Genomic DNA, 14,996 nt, shown 5'->3' on the forward strand with positions numbered 1-14,996 from the left:
CCCCACCCGTAGTCGTCGCCCCCCCCCGCTCCGGGGTGGCCCCCCCCGGGGCTGCCCGCCGTCACCCGAGGGGTGTCGGCCCCGCCGCCAGGCGATCAAACCGGGGCAGCCCCGGTGGCCGGAGCTCCTGATGACGATGTGGGGCCGCTCTGGGGGCATCCCGCACCGCGGACGCCGTTACGTTGGGCAATGTTTGTCTAAATATTTATTACGAGTGCCGGCAGGCTGGAGATAGTGGCAGCACGCGAAGGCAGCTGGAATTTAACCCAGGGAGACTTTGAAGCTGGCAGCTGGCAGACGATAGAAAAACAAAATCTGGAGAAAAACAAAAATGGTGAGGCGTTTGCAGTGGCAGACCCTGCGCCGTCTCCGTGTTCCCACTGATGGCTCTTGCTCAGGTGAGGTCGGCGAGGCGGCTCCCAATGCTGTGCCCGTGGTCGCCGGCTGTGGCGAGGCCGGGCAGGCTTGCAGGCCTCGGCACCCCATGCCTGCTCGGGGGGCGGCAGGCCATGCTGCAGCCCGCTCCTGCCCGGGAGAGCTGCTGCCACCAAAGCTGCGCTATACAGGGTTTGAGAAAGACCATGGGCCAGGCTACTCCCCCGACACCGGCAGCGGGCAGGTGCGAGGGAGCATCTCCCACTGGACAGGGTCCTAGTGGCATGGCAGTCACACTGATACGAGAAGCATTTCCAGGAAGGTCCTTTTTATTCCCCCATAATTTAATATCTGAAAACTGCTTTTTCCTGACTCTGGACCCAAGCCTCGAGTCAGGTGTTTTGCCACCAGTGTGACTAGGGTTTATATGTGTAGCATCCAGTAACATCTGCTGGAAAACACTGTGACACCGTGAGTTGCAGCACAGGTGAGATGTTAAAAGGTTAGCACATGGACTTGGTCTGCATCTAAACAGGAGTAGGCAGGCTTTCATTTTTAACAGGGAACTCGTCTCCAGAAGTAGAATTAACTGCAAGAGCTATTAGAGATTCCCCTTTAAATTCTTGTAAAGCTGGCATTGCTGCTGGCTTTAGCTTGCAAACTTGAAAGCATGTATTTAGAGTAAAAATCAGGGTTTGTAGACTTGCACAACAGCAAAAAGGAAGAAATCACATGATACATGCTTCTCCCTTTTTTGATGTCTTAAGACACACAGTGTGTCGTTAAAACAAGCAACACATGTTTCCTTATGCAGATTATGCCAGGAGAAATCTTTGACCCAAGGAAGCACCAGAGAGTCAAATACATAGAATTTGGAGGGGTTGCCTTGTGTTTTCAAAGTACCCATGCAAGTCTCTTGCCACTGAACTAGTGTACTGATTCCACAAAAAATGTGTAGGTACACCCAACAACGGTGCTCCTTGATTAGTAAGTAATCATAAGCAAGCTTTGTAAAACCTCTGAGAAAAGGTATTTTAAAGCTAAACTACTAAATAAAGTGAAAGCTTGCATATGAACACTCAGGACTGATCTATCATTTATACATATGCAGCCATGTCACTTTGAGCAGGAATATAAAACATGGAATGGACTTCTTCAAAGTAGGACAACAGCAAAAGCACACTGGATGCATTACAAGTTTTAGGAATTACGTGCCCATCATTTTAATATTTACTTGCTTTACAAAGCTGTGTTACCAAATTTCTAGCGGTCTTTGTGGCTGAAATTTCTGAAAGTTCTTGTTTTGCCTTGTTAGACAGCTAGTGGCTGACTGACTATACAGACATCACGGAAACATCTTCTGAAAGGAAGAAAAAGTGTGTGACATATGCTGCAACAAACACCATTGTTTGCTTGCACAAATTTGAATAATTAGTGTGTGTAGCTTTGAAAAATTAAGCTAGATATCCTTGTGCTTTCTGTTCAACCATATGTATTTCCAGTTGTCAAACAACAGTTTCAAGACGAGCCTCTTTAAAGGAAAATGACCCATTTCCTTATTTGTAAAGGAAAATGAAAATGCACGCACTAAGACTATGCGTTTGTATCTTTCCAGCATGAAACTTTTTACTACCTAACCAATTCACGTGTAAATACCTCAGGAGACTTAGATGAACTTCATAGAGTTTGACTAACTCATAGTTAGGTTTTTTGTGGTTTTTTTTTACTGAGTTGTGCAGGATTTGAAAAGTTTTTACTTAACAGCTTTTTGCTGGTATTTTCTATGCACTGGGACTTTGCAGTCCTATTTAGGTTAGCTTTGTTTCTGCAATGGTATCTGATACCAACTGAGCATTGACAGGCCACAATGAAGTTCTCAACGAACTATGGACAAGGACTTTTCTCAAAGAGCAAGAGGTTTAGCTGGCATGACAGGAGATAAGGTCAAAATTACAAACGTTCTTGCACCATAAATCACATGTCCACTGCTCTGTAATGCACCCTGAGATGCACCAAGACAAACTGGTGCTTTTCCAGACGGTATGAGGTCCTGTCTCTTTGGGGAAGTTACATATAGTCAGCTAGCATGTGATACCACTGTGCTACCTCTCCTTGTGAATACTCTTAGTGCACATACACACACACACACACACACAAATGCCAGATACCATTTTTACTGTGAAGAGAAGTTCAATCTACAAGTTTATTTAATTACCATACATTGGGAAAACTAAACTGAGAATTTGCAGAAATTCTTGAAGGAGACAGGAATACTTTCACCTTCAGCACATTGACTTCAGCTTGCATTGAGTCATAACTGTTGTGTGGACATATCAGTTCCCCGGGTATTTTGGGAAGGCAGCCTGGGAAGCCAGGTGCAGAAACATAAGCACAGGCAAGGGAAATCGGCACAGCAACAGCTAAGGTCAGAACCTGGTCATCACAAGACTATCGTTTAGAAATCTGTGATAGGAAGCTGGCCTAGGACTACCTCCAACTTGTAGACAAACATTTCTTTTCCGAGAGTTGTATTATATTGTCATCAGTGTGAAGACTGCCGTCCATGCTGCAGAGACTGTTCACGACTTCATCTAAAGGAAAAATGCCACACAGCACAGCTACTAAACCCTCTGTCCTAGCACTGCTCCTACTGCTTCTGATGTGTTCACATGCCAAACTCCAAGCCCAGCATGGCTGAAGTGAACAGGTCAGTGGCACCAGTTAGAGGTAGTAAGTGGGCAGATACTGCTAGAAATAATTATCCATCAAGCTGTGCAACCTTGTGACACCTTGCTGCAGACACACCAGCCACACCAGTCTTTGCTCTGTTGCAAACATCTCTGTGGGGACTAGCAACCACCTGCAGGTCATGTCTGCAAAGCACTCCTTCTAGGTTAGTTGAGAGAGGCTTGAAATCAAGAGCTCCTTTAGTTCCTCTGCTTAAAAGCTCAACTGAAGCCATGCCATCCAGTCCAGAGACCTGGGTAGCCATGCTAATCACAGCAGCCACAGTCCTTTCTGCAATAACCTAAAGATCAAAACTTTGAAGGAAAAAGATCTTTGTCTATTAATTTGAATCTCTCCTTTTTGGAAGGTAACTTTCCAATTTGCTTTGAAAAAACCAGCTTTTGAGGAACTCTATACATGCAAAACTCCAACTATTATGCCAAAGGCATATCACTCTTCTAAGACTCAGGAACAGCACGTTTTAATAACTGGTCATGTTTTCATTGTGGCAGCCAAAAAGTTGCCAACCACCCTGTAGCTATCTGGCCCTACAATCTATTGGACGACAGAGGCCATGCCATTTCTCAGCAGTACCAGGAATTTGTGTAGCGGTGTGTTGCCTCTGCGATTGGAGAGGTGAACTCAGCATTGATCTCCAGGGAAACATCTCATCAACGTGAAACTCAGCTGCCACTGCACATCCCAGGTGTGCAGCACAATCCTCCCCCTCTGGAACCACTCTACTTATTTCTATCCAGGATTTATGAAACTTGTTTTGTACTTTTAAATCCTTTTTCTTATTTGTTCCACTGGTACATATGTGCAGAGGAAACAGTCAACCTGTATCTGCCAGAAAAAGACCCAGAAATCAGAAAAGCAAAGCTCCCTTGTAATGGTAGTTGACCTGCAAAGCTACAGCAGGCTGGCAATGTATCAAAAACATCTGTGCAATGTAAACAGAGTAAGCTATGTCACACTTAACTGTAACAAGAGTGTGTGCACAAGCAGCTCCCAAAGACCAGGTATCTCAAGGTAACTCTGCCACGATCCTTACTGAAGTTAAAACAAGTAGTTTGTTCGGGTGCCATTTATCCAAACAGCAAAGGAAGTGCATTTTATTTAGGCAAACACTGATTTTTGCATTACTATGAAGACAAAATTCAGGATCTTTATTCCTGGAACAAAAAAACCCCTGAACTGGCTTCCTTAAAAAGCTGTGACTGTGAACATGTTTATTTATACCAGGTTAAAGTCCTCGGGCTTAAATCTGGTTTCTATCATTTTACCTTACTACACCATGACTTGAGAATGGACTTCTATCTTAGTCAAGGTGTTTCTTAAAGTGTTATCTAACCTCAGATGCAAATTACTGTATTTCATAGCAATCTTTCACTGACCAACTTTTCTTAAATGCTACCCAAAAAAAACCCCAAAGTTTTCCAGTCAGATATATACTTCTTTTCAGCCAAACATTGATCCGGTTTAGAAAAGTACATGTCTATTGCAGAGAGCACTGCGTTGATTTTACATGCCAAAGTCTGGTTTATGCATAAGAAATGCCAGAGTCATATTTGTGTTTAGGAAAACAAAACTTTAAAAAAAAACAATTAACTTTCTCTTCAGAAGAAAAATGTTTTTATTCTATTTTACGGTAAAGATTCTTCTTACAGAAAAAAAGAACAGTAAATTTCCAACACCAGAGTGACTGTTTCAGAAAGCTAGGAGGATATGAGAAGACAGTTATAGAATGGATATCCTTATGCCAACTTAAGAAATTCTACTCACTTTAATACTTATTTTTATTTATAGTGCCAGTTTCAGAAAAGTTTTAGGAACTGCAGATACTTTTTACCTAACTTAAACATGGCTGGTAAAAAGGCTACCAAAAAAGCATGAGCAGTTTCTCTTCTTCCTTGCAGCTCTATGAAAAGTAACCAGCCTTCCTCTCTGACTGGGGCATTCCTCACCAAGATCTGAGGTGACTCTGGAGTTTATAATGTCCCTCTGGCATTAACAGTGTTCATAAGGACCGACTTAAGAATCTTTGTTTTGGATTCTCCCTAGTAAAAAATCAGATTCAAACTGTGCTTCAGCTGGAGGACCCATAATGAAGTCAGTTGCATCGTTACTACGTTAGAAAAGGAAGCAGCATCTGCTTCAAGGGAATATATATATAGGGTTCTGTGAGTTTTCTGAAGACTTGGGAGATGGCTGGGGACCAGTGACACAACCCTTCTGAAACACCTCTTTGTTTTCAGCAGTCTTGTGATCTCCGAGAACCATTATTTCCTCACCCAAGTGCCAGATAAGAAACTGCATTCCAGCTTCTCTGCTGGCCCACAAGGCAAAGGCGACTTCGTTTACATCTCAATGTCTTACCTGGTCACAGGAGTCGGGGAATGATGCAAGGGATTGCTTGCCTTGCAAGAAAAACCGGGTGGGGGTCCTAGTATTGCCACTACTTCAGGGTTAGCGTTTCCCAAAAGCAATATTATTTTCCTGTGAGGTTTTCTGATGAAGTTATTTTGTATCTGTGGAAAAAAATTAGTTGTTTTGGTTTCTTTTTTATTTTACCTTACCTTGTGACTTTTTAGAGAGGCTAAATACTGAGTCATACTTGAAGTCAGCTTTGAACATGGTGTAACTTAAACACGTACTTAAAATTTCAAACCTCAATTTGATTGATTCCTCATTCTTTACTCAGTGTCTCCTCCAGATTTCTGATGGATAGTAATTTCTGAGTTTTGGGAGATTTGTGTTTTTAAAAGCTAACCTGGGGAAATAGTGGGAGGATGTGGGGATGTATCATATTAAATTGCTGATGTAGAAGTTCACAAAGATAGAATAATTTCCACATTGTATTGATGTTTCTCCAAAATTTAAAGGACATTGGTGTTTTTTTCCCTCATACTAAATATTTTTCAATTTTTACACAAAACTAGTTACTATTTCCTGACTCTCTTAATTTAAAAGTTTATTGTAACAAGTTGGAAATTGCAAATCCTGTCTGTATTGTAAAGTTCCTCTGACCAAGACCAATTTTTCACTCCCCATATCTACTCTGGAGATCTCAGTGACGGCATTTTAACAGAATTCAAAGAAGGCTTTGGGGAGTATTTAATATACTATTTAATATTTGAAATCACATTTTGATTTAAACAAATGATCCAATATTTCTGTTTTGAAATGGAAGCAGTAATAAAGTTCAGAGAAGTATAAATCTTTAAGTGCTTGAGTGCAATGTTTGTGCCACTGTAAACTGTTGTAAACAGCATGAAAGAAAAATCTGTTTGTCTGTCTCCTGTTGCTCTTGGAGCAGTGGTGTCTAAAGTGCAAGCTGACATGCTGGAAAGCATTTCCCATGATAAGGTTAGAGACTGCGAGTGATGTGAGGAATTATTTTTAAACTTAAAAGTTATAGGCTGGGCTTCATTAACAGATCATGTGAGGGAAGGTTAAACAAAAGCTGCTTGCAGAAGAGGAGAGAGGCAATTGAAATAGTCAGATACTGGTTTAAAATTTGTTTTCCTGAAAATCAGGTAAGAGGAGAAAGAGACCAGTGCATGTGCTTTTTGGGTGAGAGCAGTGGTGACTCAACTGCTGTTATTCCCGCTTTACAAATGGGAAGACTGAGGCAAAAAGAAACAGTACCGTGCTGTTGCAGCCACTGAAATCAAATGAATGACCTGTGGATGGATCACTCTATGCTCTTCAATACAGAGTTTAGTCATGGTAAATCATAATGTATCTTTTTTCTCTCTTCTGCTAATCAAAATAAATGCAAGTGTTAGCTTGTTTTGGGAATGCAAACAGATGTGATATAAATCAGTGCAATACACATTGCCTTGCCTGTGTCTGAAAGCCAGTTGAAGCACACTCAGCCCACTGAACACCAGGATGCTGGTAACTGTTTTCGGACTTACATAATAATTTCAAATATTTTAATAACTCTTTAATCACTGTGGCAGACACACACTACACAAGGTCTTTTATAGGACCTTTCTGGCCACAAAGGACCTGCCTGATTGGAATCTTCTCACTATCCATAGACCAGAGTTTCTTGTGATCTCTCCCTCTTTGATCACCCTCAACCTGTGGGACATTCTAAATGTACACCTGGAAGCTACAGGACAGCATAGCAGAAGGAAAAGGACACTGGTTCCTCATGGGGCACTGAAAGTAAGTATGCACAAGGGGGCATTCATCTGTATGCGTGATGAAGCTGGTTTAGTTAGTAGCCAGCATGAAACAAGACGTTTTGGGAAATTGTTTCACATTGCAGTGTCTTGATGACTCCATGACAAGGCCATACATAGTGCAGCAGCCGCAGAGCTGAGAGCTGAGCAATATTTCTCTGACTCGTTGCATGAGTGGCTGTAAGCTTATGCAATTTCCTCTTGTTCCATATGGGAACATCCACAGGGATTTCGCTAGACCTCCTTACCCTTAGGCTTGCAGAAGAGCACAGTGAGTGACTGACACAACATTCATATGATCACTTCTCATCCCCGTCACCAGAGTCTTCCTATGCTCTAAGGTAGGTGATCTTTTGGTGTCTGATCATGCAGTGCTAGAAAAGTGGGCTGGCATGGGGTGATCGCTGTGGTGCCTATGGTAGCATACATCTGTGCTGGAGTGTGGCCCAGCTGCCTAAAATGTGGGCCTGCTCAAGTGCAAGCCTCACCATTCACATGTCAGCGTCCTTTACTTGCAGATTCCTCCCTCCCTGAGCAGTATTGCTGGAAGTCAGAAACTTGGGTTATCAGCCAAGTGAGCTATTTTACACACTGGCTTGCAACCAATTCATTACCTACAATACCGATGATTTCATGCAAAAAATTGACCTTTGTCCATTGCTGGAAGGGTGGTGATGAAAACCCTTTGCCCAGGGGCTGTCCTGATGCTGGGTTGCTTTCTGCTCCCCTGCTCCCTGGTAGCGGTCCTAAATGCCTTCCATTAGCATGAAGGGCAGACAGCTGAGCACACACTGCAATCCAAACACAGCACTGGCTGTTTCCTCTCAGTTAACTTTTTTTTTAAGGATTTTGTGTTTGCTAGACAAATAATTGTTCAAAACACAGGCTGTGTTTAAGGGAGAACAGTTTGGGCTCCTTTCAGCTTTCCTTAGTTGGCAAAGGCTGGGGCAGCCAAGCTGGGGGGCCACAGGAGCCACTGATGTGTCCCTCTGTGCCATGGGAATTAGTTTGTCTGGGTGAATGCAGGCTGCTCCAGCTCTCATCTCTGCTGACAGAGGCTTTCCTTGCTGCAGGTTTCAATGCAAATTTACACAGGCCATCAGTCCTGACACTCAGATCTAAAATTAGGTACACTCACAGTCTGGCTACAAAAGGTTAATCCCCAAATACTTCAATGGAGACAGACAGAAAGGAAGGAAGGGAGAAAGAAAGGAAGAAACATACAAAAGATTCAACACATTGGCAGTCTAGAGTTTACCTATAGTATCTTGTTTTGTGACTTATTTTGAGTATACATACAGTGATAAATATAAATGTAAATGTTAAATACTTTCTTAATTATTCTTTTTTTTTCTAGCAAGAAGAATATTTTTGGAATTGGTTTTGTTTTGGGTTTGGGGTTTTTTTTTGCAATACCAATAATTGTTTTATGAAATAACATATCTGTAACTCAAATATGACATCACACACATTGCTTCATGTATTGTTCCATGGGCTGAATTGCTACTGTCCTAAATCGTTCACGGAATGTACATGAAAATGCCTAGAAAGAGGGGTGCACTATTAGTGGAAAAAAATGCTTTAGTGATGTTCTGCATTTAGTATACTATGGTCATATAAATGAAAATGCTCCTTCATAATAGTATTAAAAAGTTCTCCCCTTGAAACAGTAGTTGAAACTAAAACTACAGAATTCTCTGATCAAATACTGGATTAGACTTGGTTGAGCTGACTAGAAAGATTTCTAATTCCACATAGAAAACTGCTTTCCCATCTTCTTTACTTCTCACTGAAAGACAAGCCAAGCACAAGTGGTAAAATCCAGCTGAGACTAGTCTTTACTTCTTTCTGTATTTGGCTACATTTGAAAACTACATATAAAACATTGCCCATTTCCCAGTATTCAAATTTGCAGTTGGCTGGTTTGTCTGAAGGGGACTGAAAACATTAAATCAACTTCTAAAGAACTATCAAAGGCTGGTAGGTACAGATTTTCTTTAAAAAATAGTTTAGAAAATTCAGACTCAGATAACTGGCTGGCTTTCCATGTTTGCTTTTAAACAGGAATGGATATGCGCATGTTTTTAAACGATACCAGAATGGCTAGCACTGATATGTCTGTATGTTTCATCTCTGGCCATAATGTGCCCTTTTCACCCAGACTTGGGGAGAATCTTGTGCCGTGCAGGTGATCCCGTACACTGAGGTTGTTTGCTCCTCCTGTGGTAACCTCAGCGAGGTAGAAGTCCACTTCCTCAGCTGTGGGCCCCTCTGCCACCAGTGATCTGTCTCTTAACCTTTCCTCATGTGACAAAGGTTGCATGCTGATGGCTCCACATGCAGAGTGAAAATAAAGACAAACAAAGGACAGAGTGGCCAGAAGCAACTGATAGTTGGCTTAAGTAGAATACATGGGATTTCTTAACATTTTCCCTGTCTTTTTCTCTTCCACCCATCAGGTCAGTTCATAGTCCTTTATAGTGCTCTTTTATGCCTCAACTTCTTCAAAGCAAAAAAGAGCAAAAAAAAGCTCTTCCTCCCTCCTGCCCCCAACCTTTATCAGCAAGACCATTCATTCTGTACAATTCAGTTTCATTAAGTGTCAGCCTTACCATATCACTATCCTTTTGAGAGAAGCAGAGGGCAGCAGCCACCCTTGATGCTGTGTTAATGCACATTGTATGTTTTCGGCTAAATCTTGATTGAAGATAAGCAGAACAAAATAAAAAGGAGATAATAAAATACCTCACTGTAATTGTATCAGTACTAAATGTAATGCTTTGCATTGACTGAATGCCTTCCTCTTCCTTGAACATTACTTAAGGATGCTTGTTAATTGAGTCCTGTGAGGAGTGGGGTATCAATCCAGAAAATAATTTGCGACTGGTGTATTTATAAAATCTCCATACAGCTGTCAGGACTATTTCCTATATATTTTCCTAGCTAAAGCCTGGCTGCATAGACAAATTCCTCGAGCTGACAAATTAGCATACATGTCACTGTAGAGTTGCCTAAACTTTAGGAGTAGAAGATGATTTTTCTATTTTTTTCTTTTCGTTGAATAAGGCCCAGAACCATTTGCTTCATGCAAAACACTGGAAATACCGCAAGAATTCATCAGCTGGCTTTGTAACTCATCAGCTCAGATGTAATTCTGCATCCTGCATCCACTACAGGCCTGGAGGAGAAACAGACTGGAAACATCACAGTCTAGTGAGGTTCTTGGCTGAGTTGTTGCCGCTGTCCTCCTCAAGCAGAGGAATTGAGGAGGATGCTGATTACTTGTTCTTACATACTACAGCAAAGGTAAATTCACAGAAACCCAGCTGCAGTGTGCAGTGTTGTTTTTTCTGATAAGACTGCAGATAGTGGGGCTGTGGGTGGCTCTTTATGAATGCTAAGTAGGTGAGATACCTCATAAGAGAACAGCTTTATCCTCGAGTCCCTGGACAACCTTCTCCTCACCTTCGGTTATGTACTTGCAATTGTGTACCTGCGTAATTCACCTGCATGCTGCCTGTTGTTTTCCTCTGTGTTTCCGTTCTGTTCCTTGCCCTCTACTGGTTCTGGGAACAGCCAGGGTTACTTCACATTCCTCAAACAGCTTTTTGAAGTTACTAACCACAGTGTTTTTTCTCACTAAATTGCTGAGTGTGCCACGGAACAGGAGCTTCTTATAAATAGTGAGTGCAAGCTGAAATTCAGCACAACTAATTTTTTCCATTTTCCTGTTTTGTAAAGACAAGAAAATACTCAGGTTTCATGTGCATCACAGCCGAGCACACAGTGCCTTATCCTGCATCCTTATGTAGGCAGAGGTCAAAAGTGGCAGTAAGAGTTTTGGTAGGTAGGCAATGCAGAATAAATGGTGAGATTCATGCTTGCCCTGCTCCTGCTCCCTTGGTCAGACCATCAATACCTTCCAATTTTTTTTCCCTAAGAATCTGAGACCTAGGGCATCACATCATCCATGTGTCTATTTCCCTCCTCCTGTATCTTTTGAGCACATTGGGCATCATAAATCAGGTGTGAAAGGGAGAAGAAGTCTCCAACTTGCCTGGAAGGCAGGAGAGAAGAAAAGCAGAGCCTCTGCTGGGGGAAATCCAGGCAGACCACAGCTGCCACAAAATAGTGCTCTGCAGCTGGTGGTGCTCCCCTGTTTGAGCATGTATGGCTCCAGACTATCTGTGGCACAGCTCTCTCTTGCTCAGTGGGGATGGAAAGAGATACAGAGAGGAAAGGAGCAACAGGAGACAAAATAGAGATCCAACAATGCTGAGAATTCACCAGTTCTGCCCTCCCACCACTTTCTTCTGTCATCCATGTTGCCCAGCTGTCTCCACAACTGGTTCTCTCATTTACTTGCAGAAGATCCTATAGCTACCTCTGTGTCACTACTGAAGACAGACAGATTCTTGAAACAATGAATTGTAGCCATGTGCGTCTTTTGTAAAGAAACTGAAGTGTGTTGAAGCAAAAGGGCAGTGCAGTATCCTTGTCTAGGAAGATCAAGCCTTTGCACTGCAAGCAGGCAGACTGCAGACAAAGGAGGAAACAAAGGCAGGATGAGTTTTGCTTTTCCATTTGACTGTTTTTGATTATGTGAAGTCTTCTTGTGTAAGAGAAATCACTGTAAAGATTGAACACTCTGCGACTGCCAAGTATGATGTGACAATGTACCTCATCAGTAGCAGAGACCAACAATGATAATAAACATCAATAATTTTTCTAACCAAACATCTTAAAAAAGCAGTGAGACTGAATGCATGAGCACTAAAGCTCAACATTTTGCATGAGGAATCCATTATTTAATATGAATTTAAAAAATAGAACACTTTCCCATTTCTATAGATGCCAATTCTGAAACACTTGGCAGGAATCTCCAGCCAGCCCTGTTCTGAAGACAGTGAAAAACTATGCCCTGTAATATTATCCACAGACATGATTTCATATAATTCTGTGAATTCACTCACATGAATAAACTACACACACTCTTTTGAGTGTTTGCAGGGCCAAGCCCTAAGCACCTAAGCTGTCTACTTCAGTGGGATGGCAGAATTAATTATTTTTGCTCAGGGAATAACTGATAACACTTTTTTATCCACTTGTAATGCACTGCCTCAGGTGTTTTTTAGCACTGTAGCACTAACTTTCATGAAGACTGTAAAATAAAAAATAATTATACAGCACACATAGGTAGTCTTACTGAAGAAAGTGTGTTTTGAAGAGTGTATAATTAAGATGGTATTTCTCAGAGGACTAAATGGAGAGTAACCTGACATTTTTGTTGTGCAAACACCTGACTTGAGAAACTAGCAACTTTCTAGGAGTTGTGTAAGCAAATTGTATGCTATGGAGGCCAAGTGGAACTGGTGAGAAGACATTTTCTCCCCCGCCCCAAAGCTGCTGTGAAGCTCGTGCAGCACTTTTTGCAGGTCTTAGCTCTCTGCAATGCAGATCATTAGTGTTTTGCTCCAACCTGTACAAGTTATATACATCCAGCGTTCAAAGAGTCCAAACTGAGTGCTTGAATATGGTGAATTGATGGTGGTGGTGTTGCTGTTTGTGCACAATGTGTTTCATGCTAGAGGGATGTCTCTCACTCTTTTCCAAACCCTCCTGGTTTTCTTCCCTTAGAGATTATTTGCACTTATGTGGGGAGAAGGCTCTGAGCAACATGAACTGAGCATTTTCTTTAGGTAGAGTTAATGAAGCAACGCCACTCACAGATGAGATTAGCAGTCACTCACATTACATGTACATGGAAACTGGCAGGGTGAGAGCAGAAGATCAGAGCTCCTGTTTTACATTGACCTTGTTACAGCCTTTTTTTTTTCATTTGTCTTTGAGCCTTGCTTTATATACTTTCTTGTCCTACAGCTTCTGTAGTTTTCTTTAGTCACTTGAAAAACTTGATTTATTCTGAGATTCCTCAGGCTGGAATAGATGTATATGTTTGGTATTTTTCCCCCTCTTTGACTAAAAAAGCCATCCCCTGTGTGGTAAACATCCCTGCAAACTCTTGCTTTCCTTCTTCTCAAGTTGTTTCCCCTGACAGAAAAGCCCAACTATGTATTACATGGAGAGAGTAACTGACAGGACAGCATGAGGCAGAAAATGGTGTGGTGGACAGCCTCCTCTATGGGGCCACCTTCAGTATGAAGCCTGAACAGAACAGGGTAGATTCACACCCACTAACATGGATGGATGCGGCACCCAGAGCACTGGACAAAGAAAGGCATTATGCTTTCTCTTTGAAAGACAAGACAAGACAGCTCCCAGACTCTTTCTGCTGCTGTAGAAGTAGCATGAGCCTAGATACATTCCCATCCAGCCAAGCATTTACAGAGATGTTTAAGTGTGTTGAGCAGGGGCCCTGCTAGCACGGTGACTTCAAACACGTATGTCCACACATGACTTACTTGGCTAGCAGCTATAGCAATTAAACAAGTTTTGCCAGTAGCTTGGGTCGCCACAGTCTTTTTCCCATTAAATAGGTCACAACATTGTTTTTTGATTTGTGCTCTTGTTTACCTAATTCTTACCCTGGCTGACAGACAGCCTGAAGGTACGATGTTGCAAAGGGGCAGTGGGATGGCTATAGGTGATGGAAGATGTGGCTCTCCTGTTCAGGCAGAGAGCTACCCCTTCAGTGTCCTCTGTACCTCCACCGGCATCCCACAGATGGACAGGAGGTGAGTGAAGGGAGGAGACGGGGTCAGGGCATGTTGTGCTCTGCGGTTTGGTGATTGTGCAATACAGTGTCCCCAGGCAGAAACTTAAGCCAGTGCAGCAATGCATTAGAGTGTCTCCTTGCACCAGGCACCTCCCCTGAATTTTACAGAATGCATCGCATACAGGTTGTTCAGGAAATCGGATGTAATAGATATGTGGTTATGTTGGAAAAAACCCTGACTGTGTGAAATCACCACATTTGTTTATCTTACAGAATGGTCAGATGAGAGACCCCTCACCTCCTTTCACAGGTGAATTGAACAGATGGTGCCTCCAAAGGTGATGGGGGGGCAAAATGAGACCATCTCTCTCACCTCCCAACGTCAAGTGTGCTGACAGAAATCAAGGAAGGATTGTAAAACAGCCAAACAGGAGGAATGTTGCAATGGTCATTTTGAAATAAACCTGTTTGTGACAAGCAGTGACTGTGGTGATGTTTACGCTATGATTCATACAAGTGCAGCACCTGCAGTTTTAGTCTGGATTACTTTTAGGATAGAAGCAGCGGCAAACACTGTTCCAATATTTGAGAACGAGAAAGCAAACATCAAGGCTGCTCTTGGCTCTAGGACTACATTAACTTAGAGCAGGGCTTGTGTCAGAAGTGGCTGGAGCATCTTTCCACTGCAAGGTGCAGCTTGCTTGTAATTGACTCACAACAAACAGGTGTTCACACAGTTGCATATCTCTCTGTATTCACTTGCAGTTCTCTTCTCTTTTATGTGGTAACTGCTATGACAGGGAACCCTTAGCTGGCATGTATACCACAATAGGGCTCTTCGAGGATGCCCTCAGAAAGTCCCTTACGCCATCTCGGGCTCCTCCTTGATGACAAGGCTGAACTTTCTTATCTGTGTCTATGCTAGACTGTCGGCGACAGCGTCTGCCTCTGCCTCTGTGTCTGTAGGCTCCAGGCACCTACTGGTAGCTTCCTTAGAGAGAGACATGCATGTTATTCTCTCA

The 14,996-nt window shown here is 42.5% G+C and overlaps 1 long non-coding RNA gene across 1 annotated transcript; it reads left to right on the forward strand.

The window, feature by feature from the left end:
• The first annotated feature begins 193 nt into the window (after positions 1-193).
• Positions 194-14,413, forward strand: LOC141918659 (uncharacterized). The gene is made up of 4 exons (XR_012621753.1): positions 194-398; positions 7,152-7,281; positions 10,365-10,604; positions 14,248-14,413. It is a non-coding gene; the product is annotated as an uncharacterized LOC141918659 (long non-coding RNA).
• The last annotated feature ends 583 nt before the right edge of the window (positions 14,414-14,996 follow it).

The sequence above is a fragment of the Strix aluco genome, chromosome Z (genome assembly GCF_031877795.1).
Source record: "Strix aluco isolate bStrAlu1 chromosome Z, bStrAlu1.hap1, whole genome shotgun sequence".
Classification (NCBI taxonomy): domain Eukaryota; kingdom Metazoa; phylum Chordata; class Aves; order Strigiformes; family Strigidae; genus Strix; species Strix aluco.